This window comes from Anas platyrhynchos, chromosome 5, assembly GCF_047663525.1.
Source record: "Anas platyrhynchos isolate ZD024472 breed Pekin duck chromosome 5, IASCAAS_PekinDuck_T2T, whole genome shotgun sequence".
Classification (NCBI taxonomy): Eukaryota; Metazoa; Chordata; class Aves; order Anseriformes; family Anatidae; genus Anas; species Anas platyrhynchos.
The window spans coordinates 41,989,563-42,005,506 of record NC_092591.1 but is presented as its reverse complement, the minus strand read 5'-3'; the positions used below and the strand labels follow the sequence as shown (position 1 = coordinate 42,005,506).

Here is a 15,944-nt window from a genome sequence, read left to right as displayed (position 1 = left end):
CTAGCTCATATGGTTTTAGGTAGGTTTCAGGCAGTGCTTTAGTATGTAAATATGGGACTAAGTGATATGCATTTTTCAAATGCTAAGATGGTAGTTATGTAATCTGTTCTTGAAACACCCAAATATACGATTAAGGATTGTTCTCATGATGATGATTTGTACCATATGAAGGTTTTCATTACCCTGTAATAGAAACAAAGTGCATTTGTGGTTCAGTCTGTGCTTAAAACTTGAGTCCTTTATGTCAGGCCTTGTCTTGCACTGCATGTTATGAGTTTATACTGTGACACCTAATTATCTCCAGGTCTATGGTGTCTGTGTTTCCTGTCTAGTCAGTGGAAGTAGTTGGAAGCCTTAAGGGCATGAATTGGAGCATTGTAGTGTTTCACAAAATAGTAATGGCATTACTTCAGTAAGCAGTGTGAGAAAGCATGGGCAGAAATAGCTTTTATGTGAGTTGGGAATAATCATAGAATCATTAAGGTTGGAAAGGACTGGGTTCTGTCCTGTTTACACATGTTAGCCCACCACTCTCCATGTAAGCCCCAAGTTGATACTGAGTTGTGAGTGGTTCTTTTTCCCAGCTCTGTGGATCCGCTGCTGGGCAACATCTCTGTTTGAGCTGGGAAAGCCTTATGAAGGTAAGAGAATTCATTGATCTATGAAGCTTCTTTGAATTATACTAGGACTGATAATTTATATTTAATGCCTTGATGGGATTTCAGATATTATGTTTAATATTTAAAAGTAAAAGTAAAACCTATGTGTCTTGTGGTATTTTCACTATAAGCACTTATCTGACAGAAGATTAATATACCAGCTCTTATAGGAGTGAGAAACTAAAAGCTTATACTTTGATTAAGAAATTTAGTAAATGTGAGCTTTGTATAGGGCACCCTTAGATCATCAGAAGAATCAAGTAAAAGATTCAGGTTCTCTTCAGTTGCTAGGCAGTGTTTCAGTTGGGGGGGCAAACAGCATATGGTTAAAATTTTAACCACTGGTAATTTTCTTTTATTTATTTGCAAGTCATGAGCTTTAGCCTTCTAAAAAGAGAACTTTAAAGATACCAGATGAAAGCTGACAAATATCTTGATGCTATCATCTTATTTTCCATAAAAGAAAAAAAAAAGTGTACATGTGATATGTGTACACACACGTATTAGTCTTAGTCACAGGTAAAATAAAACTTTTTTTTTTTAATGTTGTCATTGTGGAAGAGCCACTGATAGTTTTGAATGGAAGAATATCCTATTCCTAGTTACTTGTGTATTAATCTACTAATGCTTCTTACAGAAGTGACTACTTATGCATGAGAGTGTGCAGAGGTCTGGGCTTAGGTAAAGCTTGATCCTGGTGTCACTGGAGTGTAATTACAATGCTCTCCTGTGGTTATTAGGTGGGTGACAAGAATGTTTGCAACTCTGCTTCCCCTCCCTCTCCACTAACTAATTAGGGAGCTGACTGCTTTGTGGATGTTTGGGTAAATGAAACTGGGAATTCTCCAGTGATACCAGACGCTCATTTATTTGATGTTTGTCCCCTATGGAAGCTTGTGAAGCAGTGTACTGTCAAGTCAAGATGCTGAGTTACCATGTGATTAGATGCTTGTTTTGAATAGTAATAGCTGAAGTGAATGATATGCAATCTTCAAATTATCTACCTGAAATCTTTGGAGAGACTTTAAGTACTGTTTTTTGTGTGTGTGCAGAAATAATATTGTTATTCATTCAAAAGCTAGCTATGTACAGTTTCGGATTTGTTCTTTGTTTTGTATTGATTTACTGGGAAAAGTGGAGGGAGGGGGTTGTCTTTGCCAGCAGTCCAGGTAGCACTTTGAATGCTAAGTGGGCCTTCCCTACAGCTCTCCTCTGGAGAAGTAATGGGGCTGAGGAATGCAGCTGTGCAACATGTAGTCTGAGTGTTCATCAGTGGCTGTCACCTGGGGTTGCACAAGTGCTTCCCAAATGCCAAGTTTTTCAATACATCCGGGAGCTAGGTGTGGTTAACCCCAGTTTACTGCTGAAGTGCGTGACCTTACATGAGTTGTTTAGGGTCATGCCACTTCAGTCATAATCCATCATTCTTTTTCCATTTTTAAAGATTGCCAGTGTATCAGACTTAATTTTTATCTTTTTAAGCAATCCAGAAAAAGACTTGAAGTGCACCTCAGTGAGCATTTGAAGTCCCTTGGTATTTGAAGCCATGGATTTATGCCATGTAGAACCTTGCCCAGTTGATAATACAAACTTCTTCCCCTTTCCATTTTATAACAAAACAGTTATTTATGTTTCTAGAATAAAATAGGCAATGGTGTATATGGACTACTACGTTTCCTGCATGTGTCTGCTGTATTTTGCTCTGTCATCTGACCTACTTTGTGTAGATACCCTGCACAAGAAGGAAACAAATTTCGCAGGTGCAGCAATAAAAGCCACCCATGTGAACGCTTAGGTGTGGGTATTTCTTAGTGACTTGTTCCTGATTTGGTAGCCAGAATTAAAGGAGTGCATTTGCTCACTTCCTGCTGTTGACACAGCAGTAAATCCAGAGTTAGCTTTCTGTATGTTCCTTCCATTATGCAGATTTATGTCATGTTCTTGCAACACAGGCTTCCCTGAACTTCAAGACATGTTTTGAAGTTAGTCTCATACTTTGATAAGAGAGCTCTTATCTGTTTCTGCCTGTTTGTTTCAAACCCATCCCTTCCAAAAGGTGGCATGAGAAAGATGTGACAGTTTTTCTCCCTCCAATATTGAAAGGGAATCCTGCTTTCCTGAAAGAGTGAAAAATGTACTTTTGCTGGTAGTGAGAGAGAAATATCCTTCTTATTTCATTGTGTGCTAACATGAGAGTAGTGGGGATCAAAAAAGTTTAACCTGAATGGTGATACAATGTCTTGTAATAAGCTCTTCTGAATAAATTGTTCTGAAAATGGCAGATACTATAAGACTTGAGAAAATACAGCAGTCCCACTGTAAACACAACCAAGATAGAAGGAGGTGAGAATTCAGTACCTCAGGAACACAAGACAAGTGCATGAGGAGCCTTTATCACACTGAGGTATGGAAGCTGGTAGGGCTGTTTATCTGACTAATGAACCAGTGGCACTGGTTCAGCTGTCCTCAGCAACGATTATTCCCATGACCTGGGCCTGCATGTTACCCTGTCTAATCTCGCTCTTAACATCTTCAACCTTTATCATTTTCACTACTATTTCAGTAGTTCTCATCATTTCATTTTGTTCTCGTCTTTTGAATGTGTCTTTAATTATCAGCCTGCTCTCTTTCAGACGTCATTTGGTGGTCCCCTGTGCCTTCTTAAAGGACTTTGTACGTGTGTATTTCCCTGTTGTGTTTCACCTTGAGCATAAAATTCTGCATCTGTGGAGAGAAGATTTTGACTAGAGATTGATTCTTCCATGGACAAGCTAGTCCTCCTCTGCTCTGCTCCCCCCCACCCCTCTCCTCCCCTCCCCTCCCCTCCCCTCCCCTCTCCCACCATACTCCTTCATACTTCTTCAGCTTATCTTAACGCTGTCTTTTAGGAAGGGGAGAATGTGACTTCTCTAGCTCTTTGTTTCTCTGTGGTTTTCACTTCTCTTTCACATTTTATTTTATTTTTTTTCTTTCTTGTGGGAGTTGCATACTTTAAATGAAACAAAGTTGTTGGTGATAAGGGATGGAAGGCAAGTGTTCTGTAAATACCACTGTGGTACATTCTGTGTCTTTCCAGATCTGCTACACTGTAGCAGGAGGTTGTGAAATATTTTACACTCATTGAGTAAATAGTAGCTGTTAAAATAAACACCCTTATCCAGGTCTGGGTAGCTTTTTCTAGAAAAACCTTGAACAAAAAGCTGGGAAAATAATATATAGAGTAAGGGGTTGAATTTGAGAATGCAGAATGGACAGAGGGCCCTGGAGATATGTTAGATAGGTAACTAATGGTTGTTCCTTCTGCTATATTGGAGCAAAAGAAGTCAATGCAGTGCTATTGTGGAAAGGTGAAAATAGAAATACGTGTTTGTTAAAGGAAAAGACAAATTTTGGATGGTGAGTGTTTTTTTTTTACCTCTAAGTGTAGTGTTTACAAGTCTAAGATAGTATGTACTTTAATACCATGCAGAGTATTCTCTATCTATAAAGCCTAAAATTGGATTAATGCAGATGTAAAGACAAGAGAAATAGACCCGTTAGTTATCTTTTGATCTTTCATTGAAAGGAGCAATTGATTTCATTGTAAGATTATCTGTATCACAAGGTACAGGGTACTGAATAGCTGCCTCCTGCACTTGTTAGCTTTTTCTCTTGTTCCAGGAAGTCTGAGCACTTTAAACACTGTTAATATATTCATCATACTTATATATTTTTATTAAGAAAATTTCTATTTGTTACCCATAGCAATTTATTTTACCATACATATGTAAATTAATTAGACATCATCTATTTCTGAGACTTCTGCTTTTTTAGAGAGAAACTCATATCTTTTCATGTCTATAATGTACTTTTTTTTTGGTGTTTTATGTTTCATTCTAGTTTGAAAAATAGTCCTTGTATTGAATATGGATTTTCTAAACTTAGGTATCTGTAAAAATCTTCTCTTATATAGATTATGAAGCTGAATAAAACCAACGGTCAATTTGCAGAGCTTCACTTTTAATATTAATAGTACACAAAAGAGCTTAGAACAGAAGTAACCTGAGATAAATTCTGGATTGATAATTTGAGTGCTGGTAAATGATTTATTGATTGGGTTGATTGAGAAAAGACACATTTTTTTCTTTGGACTGAACAGAGAGCTGAGGCAATAAGTATTTCTTGGAAGATTTTTTTCTGAAGTTTTATTAACACTGTATCCTTACTTGATTCCAGATGGAATTTTTCAGTTCTCTTTGGGATTTCTATGAAATTGTTCTTTCTACAGCAAGCAGATATTCTCTAATCTCAAGTATATAAATGATGCTAGAATTGTCAAGCTGAGCGAGCAACTTAAAATAATGAGTTGCAAAGAATTCAAAGTATGCATCTGGCTATTAGGGCCATACCCACACTTTTCTGATATCATCCTTATTTGAAAAAATCTCTCTCTCTTCACTTACTGTGCAGATGGCCATACAAAAGATTGCTCTTTCAAGAGAGAATGAAACGTCACTAGGCATAGTAGCTAAAAGCACAAAATGCACTTAACTCTGTCCTTCTCAATCTCTAAATCTCTCTGTCATGTGGATTAAAAAGCAGCTCTCATACAGATGAATCCTTTGACAAATTGATATCCTTGTAAAAATTAAATGAAAGCCTTTTAAGAAGTTGCAAGAGCAATGACTGTATCATTCTGTCTGCCTGCACTCGTGTATACCTTGTGTTATAGATACCGATTTTCCCAGAGTTGCCTGTCTTTTTTTTTTAACAACACTTTGTGTATGAAATTTTCTTGGAGAGACAGAAGATTCTCAAATGGAAGATTCACTGAAGAGTTATTCTGTTCTTAAAACTTGACATAATCAAATCTTAGAAAGTGACAACTGTCATACTAATATAATATGTATTAACATATTAATGATTATATCTGTGATAAAAAATATGGTTGAATCTTCCTTGCATTGGGAAGGATACGTGTGCTAGGAAGAGATGATAAATGTAAACATTTATCTTTGATGCTTTAAATATCTGTCCAAAGATCTCTGAGGAATTTTTCCAGTTGATGCACACAGTGGGCACAGAACATCATTAACCTTTGTCATGCTTTTAGCCCAGCAGGCAGCTAATTACCACACAGCCGCTTACTCACTTCCCCACAGTGGGGTTGGAGAGAGAATCAGAAAGGTAAAGTGCAAGAACTCATGGGCTGAGACAAAGACAGTTTACTAGGTAAAGAAAAAGCTGCACACACCAGCAAAGCAAACTCAGGAGTTCATTCTCTACTTTCCATCGGCAGGCAGGGGTTCAGCCACTCCCAGGAAAGCAGGCCTCATCTCACATAATGGTTCCTTGGGAAGGCAAACTCCATCCCTCCAGACATTCCCCTCTTCCTTTCTTTCCCCCAGCTGTTATTGCTGAGCATGTCACCATGTGGTGTGAGACATCCCTATGGCCAGTCTGCGTCAGCTGTCCTGGCTGTGTCCCCTCCAGCTCCTGGTGCACCCCCAGCCTCCCCAGTGGCAGGGCAGCACAAGAATCAATGTCCTTGTCTCTGTGTGAGCACTGTTCTGCAACAATTAAACTATTGCTGTGTTATCTCGACTATTTTCATTCAGAATTCAAAACACAGCATCATACCAGCCTCTGCAAAGAAAACTAGTTCTATTTTAGCCAAAAACATGACAACATTAAAGAGACTTCTTCCTATAGTACAGGATCTGATGAATTTGACTCCAACGAATGCATGATAGTTCAGGGTTCTCCTCCTCTCAAAGAAATCTATTTCTCTGTTTTTAAAAGTCTGTCCTGTTCCCATTGCAGGCTTGTCTTCCTGGGAAAATATAGTTCTCTTCTTTTCTTTCTTCCTATTCCAGTTTCATTCTCCTTATCCTGGTCATGCAACTGAGTTACTTTTATCTCCTTTTCCCTCCCTTCACCAAATCTCACTTTAGAAAGGATGGTTAAGAAGACTGTAGTTGCAGCAGGATGCCTCCTCAGATTACAGCATGATTATTCTGAAATTTTATTACTAAAAAGAAGACTTCAAATTAAAAGAAAAGTGTTGAGCTATCAGCACAAATGATGTTTAAGATGATGTAGAGTATCATGCATGTTAGGATGAAGAATATTGATCGCAAAACAATATTAACAACAGTAATTGCAATAGGATTTTAACAATTCTAGGATTTTCTAGCTTATGAAAACTTAGTTGAAAATGCTTTTGTTTTGACTTCAGCTTACATTCTTACAGCTGTTTGCCCTTCTCACTGTATAGTACCCTGATAGTGCTCAAAAATCCCTGAGTTGAGCCATTTTTCTTCCCTTTCAGAAGAGAACAGAGAAGACGATTGTTTTGTGTGAATACAGCTCTAGAACTGCGTACATGGAAATACTAGATCTGAATTGTTCTTATTGCAGTTGTGAGAAGGCACCAAAGTAGTAAATTCTATTGTGCAACAGTAAAGACAGCTAAAGGACAGTAAACATTTAGGTTTTCTCTTGAATCAGATGTGTATTTTTTATTTAACAAGGCTTCATGCTTTTGGAGTGGAAGAGTGGGGAACTTGGGGCAATTCTACGGTGAGGAGCAATTTGAGTTTCTATGTATACCTTTTTTATTTTTTATTTTTTAAACCTTGGATTTGCTGGTTGTCAAATACCTTGCAGCAGTTAATGTATTTACAAAAGGTAGAAGGAATACCACATACATCTTGAATGCTTAGCAAACATTTGTCCTTTACTTTAGACAAGCTCACAAGTGTCAGAATAAACTTATAAGGCTCCAAATGTGCTGGTATACTAAAAGCATTAGTAACCTCAGCTGGAACACAGCTGTACGAAAGCATCTGAATATTATCCTTCTATGAAAGGACAGAAGCTAAACTATAAAATAACGTATATATTTTACCCACACTGCTGCACAGGGTCACTGCAAAGCAATCTTTCTGAGCTGGATTGTATGCAATGTCAAGATGATAGGAAGGTAGGTATGAGTGGTGAAGAAGTACCCCTGTTACTGACAGCTTTTTCTCTGCAAAACAGGGAAATCCAGTTTGAACTACTGAAAGAACTGGGGTAGGCACAGTTCTCCTGACTTCTTAAAAAATAAGATTCTGAGGAGGGCAAGTTGTCCTTCCAGAAGGCAGAGAAAACCTAGTTGCAATAGAAGGGCCTAGTTTTTCCTGCTTGTCTGTGAAATGTAACTAGCATCTCTGCAGTTCAAGGAAGGAGAAGAGAGAATTGGGCAACATCTTTGTGAGAGCTGTGGAGTCCACAACAACTAGGTTTGAGAGTGTTGTAAGAAACAATTCTGTAATCTGATGACAGAGTATGTCCAGGGAACAGTGCTATGCTTTAGCTTGGGGTCTTCTCAACTTATGAGAATGAAAAACAAATTACATGGGCTCAAAGGGAAAATACAATTCATCAGACTTCATTGTCATTGAGGACAGCAGTAGTAGCCAGAACTGCTTGTTGATTTCAAGCAAACTAGGTAGTGTCATTTTATGTGATTCTAGGTCTTTTGGGATTTCTAATCTTGTTTATGAAACACGGGTAGCTTGAGGAGGTTGTGGGTGTGTGTTTCACATGGGGCCTTTTCTCCCTTTCTCTCATCTACTCCCTCTCCATTCATATTTTGAAGTTACACCAGATTTTTACTGCGAGCTTCATTCATAAGTGGCTGCACATGTGTAGGCTTCACCTCTCCTCCCTACTGAAATAACGCTCAGGAAAGTAAGGTAATTATTGTGCTCACTGAAAGTATGTTGTCAAGTAATAGCAACAAGACCATTTTATTAAGGCTTAAAACTGTGCTAGGTTGCTCTCTCATCAAAACACTCTTCTTCAAAGAAAATAGATTTTTAGTTCTCATTTTATGACGTATTCAAAAATGTAGTCTACTAGCATATTTGAATTGGAAGAAATAGGCTCAACAGTCTGGTTAGTTAAGTATTTTTCCTGGAATTAAAGTTATGTAAGAAATGGCAGCTGGGACACTTCTCTGTTACTGCACCTCATTCAGGGAGCACACCCAAAAAGTCAATAAACTCAGACTAGTGTGGATCCGAGCAAGTAATGTTCCAAGGTTATGGCATTCAGATAAAATGCTTTGCTCCTAATTCTTTTTCTTCTATACCACCTGCAAAGTGCTGAAAAAAATGTTACATACATTAAAAAAAATTACATACATAAATTGGGCTTTTAGATAAATTATTTATTCACCTATATCAACTATTCTTTCCTGTATGTTGAGATAGAGAGAAATTTGGGGGGTTGAATTGTATTAAAATACAATGTACAGGTAGTCCTTTATGGAAAGGGGTCTGCTGAAAAAATTGTCAGCCAATGGGTAGGAAACTGGTGCTGAGGCTTGTTAAAGGATATGGATTGCTTAGGGCATTCCTCAAAAGTGTATCTAAATAGTAAGCACAGGTCAGGAGTTACAGCTCAACTGATCTGGAGTAGAGTTATTGAGCAGAATGTACTACTCATGGTAAAAAATTATATTTCCTTTGTGTCTGAATTATAATAATGGCAAAAGGTACAGAATGTTGGTGCTGATTTAGCATAGAGGCTAACTTTATTCTAAAACTACATAATAAGAAGCAATGTTGCAGTAGCACTGAGGAAACAAACAGTTCCTGGCAGACGCTAGAAGGAATTATATTGATAAAGTTAGTTGTGTGAATTTATTTATTTATTTATTTATTTATTTACGAGGTGGAGGTTGTGGTGCCTCATAAAGGAAGATCTCTGAAATTTTCTGTTAATGTGAACAACAGTGAGACTTCCAGGATATGGTTCTCTAAAAATTCACTCTCATAAGGCAAGTGAATGCTTCATTGCAACCATTTTTTATTTTTTTTTAGTCTTTTGATCTACAAGTCTGTAGACATCAATCTCAGTGATTCAAGCTCATGATTGTTTGAATTTTAATAGAAGCATTGGTTTCATATTGAAGCTTCTGTAATGCCAGTGGTGGTTGTTTAATGGAGTTTACTTCCATAAATCTATTTCTAAATTTTAGACTTCATTAGTAGTGCAGATACTTCACACAATCTTAGAACCCCATTCTTCTGAATTGTTTTTCCACGTGGTTTCTGGCCAGTGGACTCCGTGTTGCCCTGCCTGAGCAGGGTGTTGTGCCCGGGACCTCCAGAGGTCCCTTACAATATTAACCATTATGTGATATCCTTGTTTCAGAGTAAATGAAGAAGGCCCATTTGGCTACTGTTTTCTACGAGTAGCCATGGGAATATTCCCGGATATTTCCAATCTAGCCTTTGCATACTATTTTTTTCTTTCCTTCTTGGTTTAATAACATACTGGCTAGAAACCATACAACCACTCTGTCAAAATACTGTCTTAGGAGGGGAGAAGGGATGCTGATGCAGGTCAGCAGAAAGATGCTAAAGTAAATGAACTTCCATGTCTAATGTTTTATTTCAGTATATTTTCAGTGTGTCTGTGTTCACTCAGAACAGAATTATAACTAATTAAGATTGACCTTTCCGTTTTCATGGTTTTGTGGGGTGTTTTTGGAACATCTTGTTTCTATTAGTAAGCCACCTGTTAGGCTGAAGTATTGAGGTTTATCAGTCAAGTTCGTAGTGTTTTTGTTCCTTTTCCTTACAGAAAAAGATATGCTGTCTGCTCATAGGTGACCTATTTGTTTTGTGTGATGATGCCAGAAGGTGATAGCTGGCACCTCGCTTTTCCATAAAATTTAAGGATGCTTTTTAATGAATTTCCTTTGCTGTTCTTTAAGGGAATTAATTCACATATCACAAGAAACTGCATGGAAGTTATGTACAGTATTGCATGGCTGTTTCTCTTTTGGCAATGCTTAGTAAGCATGTTTCATGATCCCAGTAATTCTGTTCAGACTAAGCCTAATTTTGGAAAAAAGAAAAACTGATGTGTTGTCTCTGTCTGGACTCAAGGCAAAAACTTTGTAACTGAGGGAATACATGGTTTGTGTTTGAAGAAATTAATATCTAAAAGGAAAACTTCAACATGAGTTGGAATCATATTTTTTTAGTTTGATTTCAGCTGTTATTGAAGAGGGACTGTAATTTAATACTTCATTTAACCTTTCTTCATGAATATGCTCTAACTATGTCTCTGGTCTCTCTCTCTGTTTAGATATTTGATGACTCTCATTGTGGATTTTTAATTATACGAAAATGGCAACTTTAGTATAAGTGGCAGTTTTTGAATCCATTTTCAAATAGACACTTAAGATTTTTGTTCAGATTCTTGTAGATTGCTTTAATGCTGTCACACTGCTCTGATGGGTTCATAGAGTCTTGTAGCAGCTGGAAAAGAGTCTGTCTTTTATAACACTTATCAACATCGCCTTTTACAGTCCGTACAGCAAGCCATCTACTTCTTACTGTGAAAGTGCTGAGCTATTCTAGTTTAGGCGCATGTGACCTGTGAGTCTGTTGGACACCTCTACCCTATGCATAAGCACTGCAATTACCTCATGCTTATATATCACAGGCACGGGCGCTACCCCAGTGCATAACACAGAATGCGTATGTAAGAGAGGAATGCCTGGTGGAGCAGTTCAATTAAGTGTGGTGCAAATAGGACACATGCATCTTTCAGACACGAACTGTATATTCTGCAACTAGTACTGATGGTTGTCTTCTGGACTGATGTATCTATTGTTTTGATTGGTCAAATCCTGATTATCAAGTACAAAATAGAAAAGTATTTTTTTTGGTTTTTTTAAATGAAGATTTGGAAGACTGAGATGTAGGTTTTATTCAAATTCTGATCAAACTAGTTTAAGATCAGCACAAGGACAATGTTTTCTTATTTTTAAATGCCAATTTATTAATCCTACTACTGCTTTTTAAGATACCTGTGCATGTCACATAGGCATGCAGCTTGGTGGTGGTTGTGAGTTTGAACTACTGCAGGTGGCTCAAGCAGTACAAATGACATTAGTAGGTAAGTGGGTAAAAAGATACTGAAACTCTTGGTTTTATATCCTGGAGGAAAAAAATACCTCTGCAAGGAGGTTACCTTGGGGTGGCTTTAGAAATATTTTGGACAAATACTAGTTGTAAATGTGTGCTGGAGTCCTCCCTAGGAGGGACCGGATCTTTTGAAGTGCTTTCCATACCTGTTTTTCAGAATTTCCATGAGTTCAGCTGCTTTCTGGAGCAAAAACTTCCACAGTCTTCTAGTCCTACCTCCCAGAAATAGAAGTTGGCCAGTTGTTTCCAGTTTCTACCATCTGATTGTTTCTACCATCAGTAATTCTTCATGGGTAGTTTACCTGGCATAGGTGCTAGTTCATTTAAAAAGAGAAAATAGCAATAGAGCAATCTCAGTGTTGCTTCTCTATGCAAGAGAGATGGCTAAGCAGAATGGGTTTGTTTTATCAACAAGTGGATATATATTGGTTACAATTGGCAGTTATGCTTTCCATTTCATACAAACAAACCAAAAGCAGAGAAAACCTGTGTGAAATAATGAAATCCTTGAAATTCACCAAGGAATTCACTGTGGAATTATGAAATTCAACGTCAAAATTTTATATGATTGTTCATGGGGAAGTTACAGTCTCATGTTTTCATGGAAATGCTCTTATGTATAGCCAGCATTTTGAGAGGTTAATTAATCTGTTAACATTTGTAACCATTGTCTTATCGATAGTTACTTACTAGTGATCTATGCAATATTTTTTAACTGCATAAATTTCTCATAAAAAAAACGATACCAAAATGTTAATTTCACTGTTTCACTTGTCAAAGAGCTATGCTATTTGGACTTCTTTGTTCAGATGTGGTTATAGTTGCAAGGATTTATTTATTGACTGATTTGTTTGTAATTCCTTTAAGTTTCCAAGACCAAGTCTCCTTGGCATTCAGAAGATTGCCATTACTGACCTATACTGAAATAGAACCATATTGAACTGTGAAGCAAGACTGTTTCTTGCATAATTCTCCTTTCAGGCCTGCTTGGTTTATCTTCTCCTAGGATGGAGTTATGCCCTGAAGATGTTGATAAATATTGATAAGGGTTGTTGCAGTCTGAGCAGTTACTTATATTATGCTTGAACTGTTCCTGTGTTTGAATAAGAAGGAATTTTTATTGACACTGGTATGATGTGTCAGGCTCAGTAATTACCATACTGTTGTTAGAGGGGATATCCATCTCATCATCTTGATTTCACGTGAAAGAGCTGCAAGGCTTGGCAGGCCCTTTGTCTCATTTTTTATTTTATTTTATTTATTTATTTATTTATTTTAACATGCTGTTATTAGGTTAGAGTTGCTTGTGTCCTTTTTCTTTCTCACTAAATTTCAGCACAGACTTGGTCAGCGTAAGAACATTCTTATGATGCTGAAGAGTGTTTTGAGGATTATCATCCTTCAGTTTTATTCTGTGCTTTCCGACTTTCCTACAGAAAGCATCCTGGCTGAGAGACAGTGTGGCCTTTCTCAGTCAAAGCCAAATCATGCTGCCTCTGTCCTTCTGCAGAAGTCTAGCAGTCTTCCCTCTGAAGATCTGTATCTGCAGGTCTGAGGTCCTTATTGCCCTTGCTAAACACAAAGAAGCACAAGGTTTTCAGTTCACTGATGTAGCTTTGTGATGCGTGCTAACAGCCTTCCCTCTGTTCAGCTGCTGTGCTAGGTGGTCCGTTACCTAATTGCTTTTTTCTTTGAAAATGAAAAACAGCTCAGTCTGGCTAATGTGGCTGAATAGGAGATAGTACTCTGCAAGCTAGTGTTGAGGTGTGTGTGGGATAAGCTTCCTCCATCATGCTTCTCTGCTCTCCCTGGTTTGCTGTCATGTCGGTAGCCTCCACTCTCAGGTGATTTGCAGTCTGTTATTTAAAACCTTCTGAAAGCAAGTAAAAAATCAATACTGTTTGCTTGATTTCTTCTTTTGTTTTTCCCGTTCTCTGTCACAATGAGACTTGAAATAGCTGCGTGATAACAAAAGGATCCAGTATAGACTCTGGATCCCGCTTGTTTGTTAGTAAATTTGCTCAAGCTGTTGCTGATGTACATTGTCCTTGTGCAAATAGTTACTTTTGAGCCACTCTTCTGTTTCCTGTGTTGATTGAACTGCCTAGGCACCCCATGGTCTTATAACTGCTAAGACTATTCAAAATGCCTATTTAAATATGAAGTTTTTTTGTTTGCTTTACATTTAAAAAAGTAAAGGATTGCAGAAACACCAGTGGCTGTTGGCTGTGCAGGAGGCTGGATTGATGGTACTGTGTGTTGTTTTTTTTTTTTTTTTTTTTTTTTTTTTTGTTTTTTTTTTAAACACACACAGAATGCGAACAAATTGGTAATCCTTTTTGAAAACATAAACCATTCTTCTTTAAAATACTTTACTAGCCAAATCTTTTGACATGAGTATCCTAAATTTCTTTTGTATAACAAGACTTGTTTTTCTGCTGCTAGCAGTATCTAAGTAGAAGAAGCTAGTAGTGGTATATATTTATCTTGTTATGGACACTGTGTAAAGGAAACAGTTTGGTGGAAGTATTTTATCTGATGTATCAGAACAGCCTACTCCATTTGGAAGAAATGGTTTTCTGATTTATTTTAAGGTAGAGGGTAGACAAAGAGTGGCATAATTTCAATATTGCCTTTCAAAGCTCTGAAACTAGATTCATTTTGATTCTTATTGGGGAGAATAAAATGGGAACATGTTACAAAATTACATCTCTAAAGCCAGTACTTCTCTGGCTAACAGGAAGTGATCTGCTGATGGAAATGCTGGTGTCCTGAACTCTGCACAATACAGCTGTGTTGTAGCTATTACGTTCTGTGCCTTTTGCATCTTTGTCAGGTAGCTGGCAGTGCAGTTACCAGACCTGAATGTCACAGTCACACGTTGTTAGCTTTGCTGCGGAAAGGGAAAATAAAGGCTGGTAGGGAAGTGGTGATTCTAATGTTGTTTTTGTATTGGTCATATCAAAATAGGCATTTTACTAAGGAATTGCTGGGTGCCTCATACAGTGGTACTAAATTCTTAAGTCTCCAACTCAAATTCCATCTGTTTGATCAGAATTATTAGTCTTAGTTTGGGCTACTCCTATATCTCACATTAAAAGTATTCACTGGTTATTAAAAACCTTCAGCATTTCAACTGTTTGGATGTATGTCTCCTCTTACATTTGGTATGAAAAGCTGGGGGGGGGGGGGGGGGGAAGCTTTCTTTTTAGGATTGAACCTTATCTAAGGCAATGAATAAAGAACTGAGATCCCCTTAGATGCTAGTGGAAAGTAATATAGTAAGCATAAATAGGATATTTTGGAATTATAAGTTTCTGAAGGTGTTTGGAGCTGATTTGCAGTCCTGTGGATTTCACTGAGATATAAGTGCTCAGACCTTGTTAATGTTTTGACCTGCCAGGTTTTCTTCACTGAAATGCAAATTAGACACACCTTAGAGTAGTGTTGTGAAAGAAACCGGATAAAAAGGAGGAAGTATTATGTTAGAAAACAATGAGCCATGTGCAAAGGAGGATACAGTGATGACAGGGTGGGGGAGGAGATACGTATACACAGGTAAATATATCTCCGTTGAACTGGTTAATGCTGTGATTCTGTGCGTTTTAGGGTTAGACAAAAACAAATGTTTACAGAGGGAGGAGGCAAACACCATGTAGTGGTTCCTAATTTAAGTTAGTGCAACTCCACCAATATTAGGCCAGTATGTAACGAAAAACACTGTATTAAAAAATTAACAAGTTTTTCTAGATGAAAACACTCTACTGTTTGGAGATCTGATATCAAACTAAACAATTCTGAAAGTTATCAATTATTTGAGAAACTGTACTTGGGTCTTATTTGCTTCTTGTGACATTAAAATAACAAAATATTATTTTAATGTTTAGTTTTTGATGCCTAAGACCTATGGAAATAAACTTTAAAGTTCAAAACCTGTATATTTAGAAGCTTCAGTGTTTTGCAGCTCATAATTGGGGAAGTAATTCTTTATTGGCAAGAGAATGTTTTATTTTTCTTAAATAAATTTTTCAAACATCTTCAGCATCAACTGCCATTTCAGTTTTGAGACATTAGTGTTAAAAAGGATAAGGCAGGAGCATGACTGAGGTTTCTGTCATGCTTTATTTCCTGCATACAAAATGAAGCCTGATATTTTATGAGCAAGACATACTAAAGTAATTAATTCATCATAAACAAAACAGCTGTCTCCCAGAAGAAGAAAAAAAATGGAAGAAAAAAATGCTGGGGATAAGAATGAGTCATAGGTTTGGGAACTATGCTAGTCTCTGTGCAGTGAGATCACCAGAAGACT

General features: G+C 37.3%; 1 protein-coding gene across 6 annotated transcripts in view; it reads left to right on the top strand.

Annotated features, from left to right (window-relative positions):
- The window catches only part of STXBP6 (syntaxin binding protein 6), a 112,195-nt gene that overhangs the window by 7,517 nt on the left and 88,734 nt on the right, over positions 1 to 15,944 (top strand). The window contains exon 1 of one of the 6 annotated variants that reach the window (XM_072038920.1): positions 507 to 641. The exons of 4 other annotated variants lie outside the window; for them this stretch is intronic. The gene's annotated coding sequence lies outside the window, so the exon portion shown is untranslated. Of the gene's footprint in view, positions 1 to 506; positions 642 to 4,034; positions 4,056 to 15,944 lie in introns of those variants that run through there. One more of the 6 variants, XM_072038921.1, reaches the window with a different exon arrangement.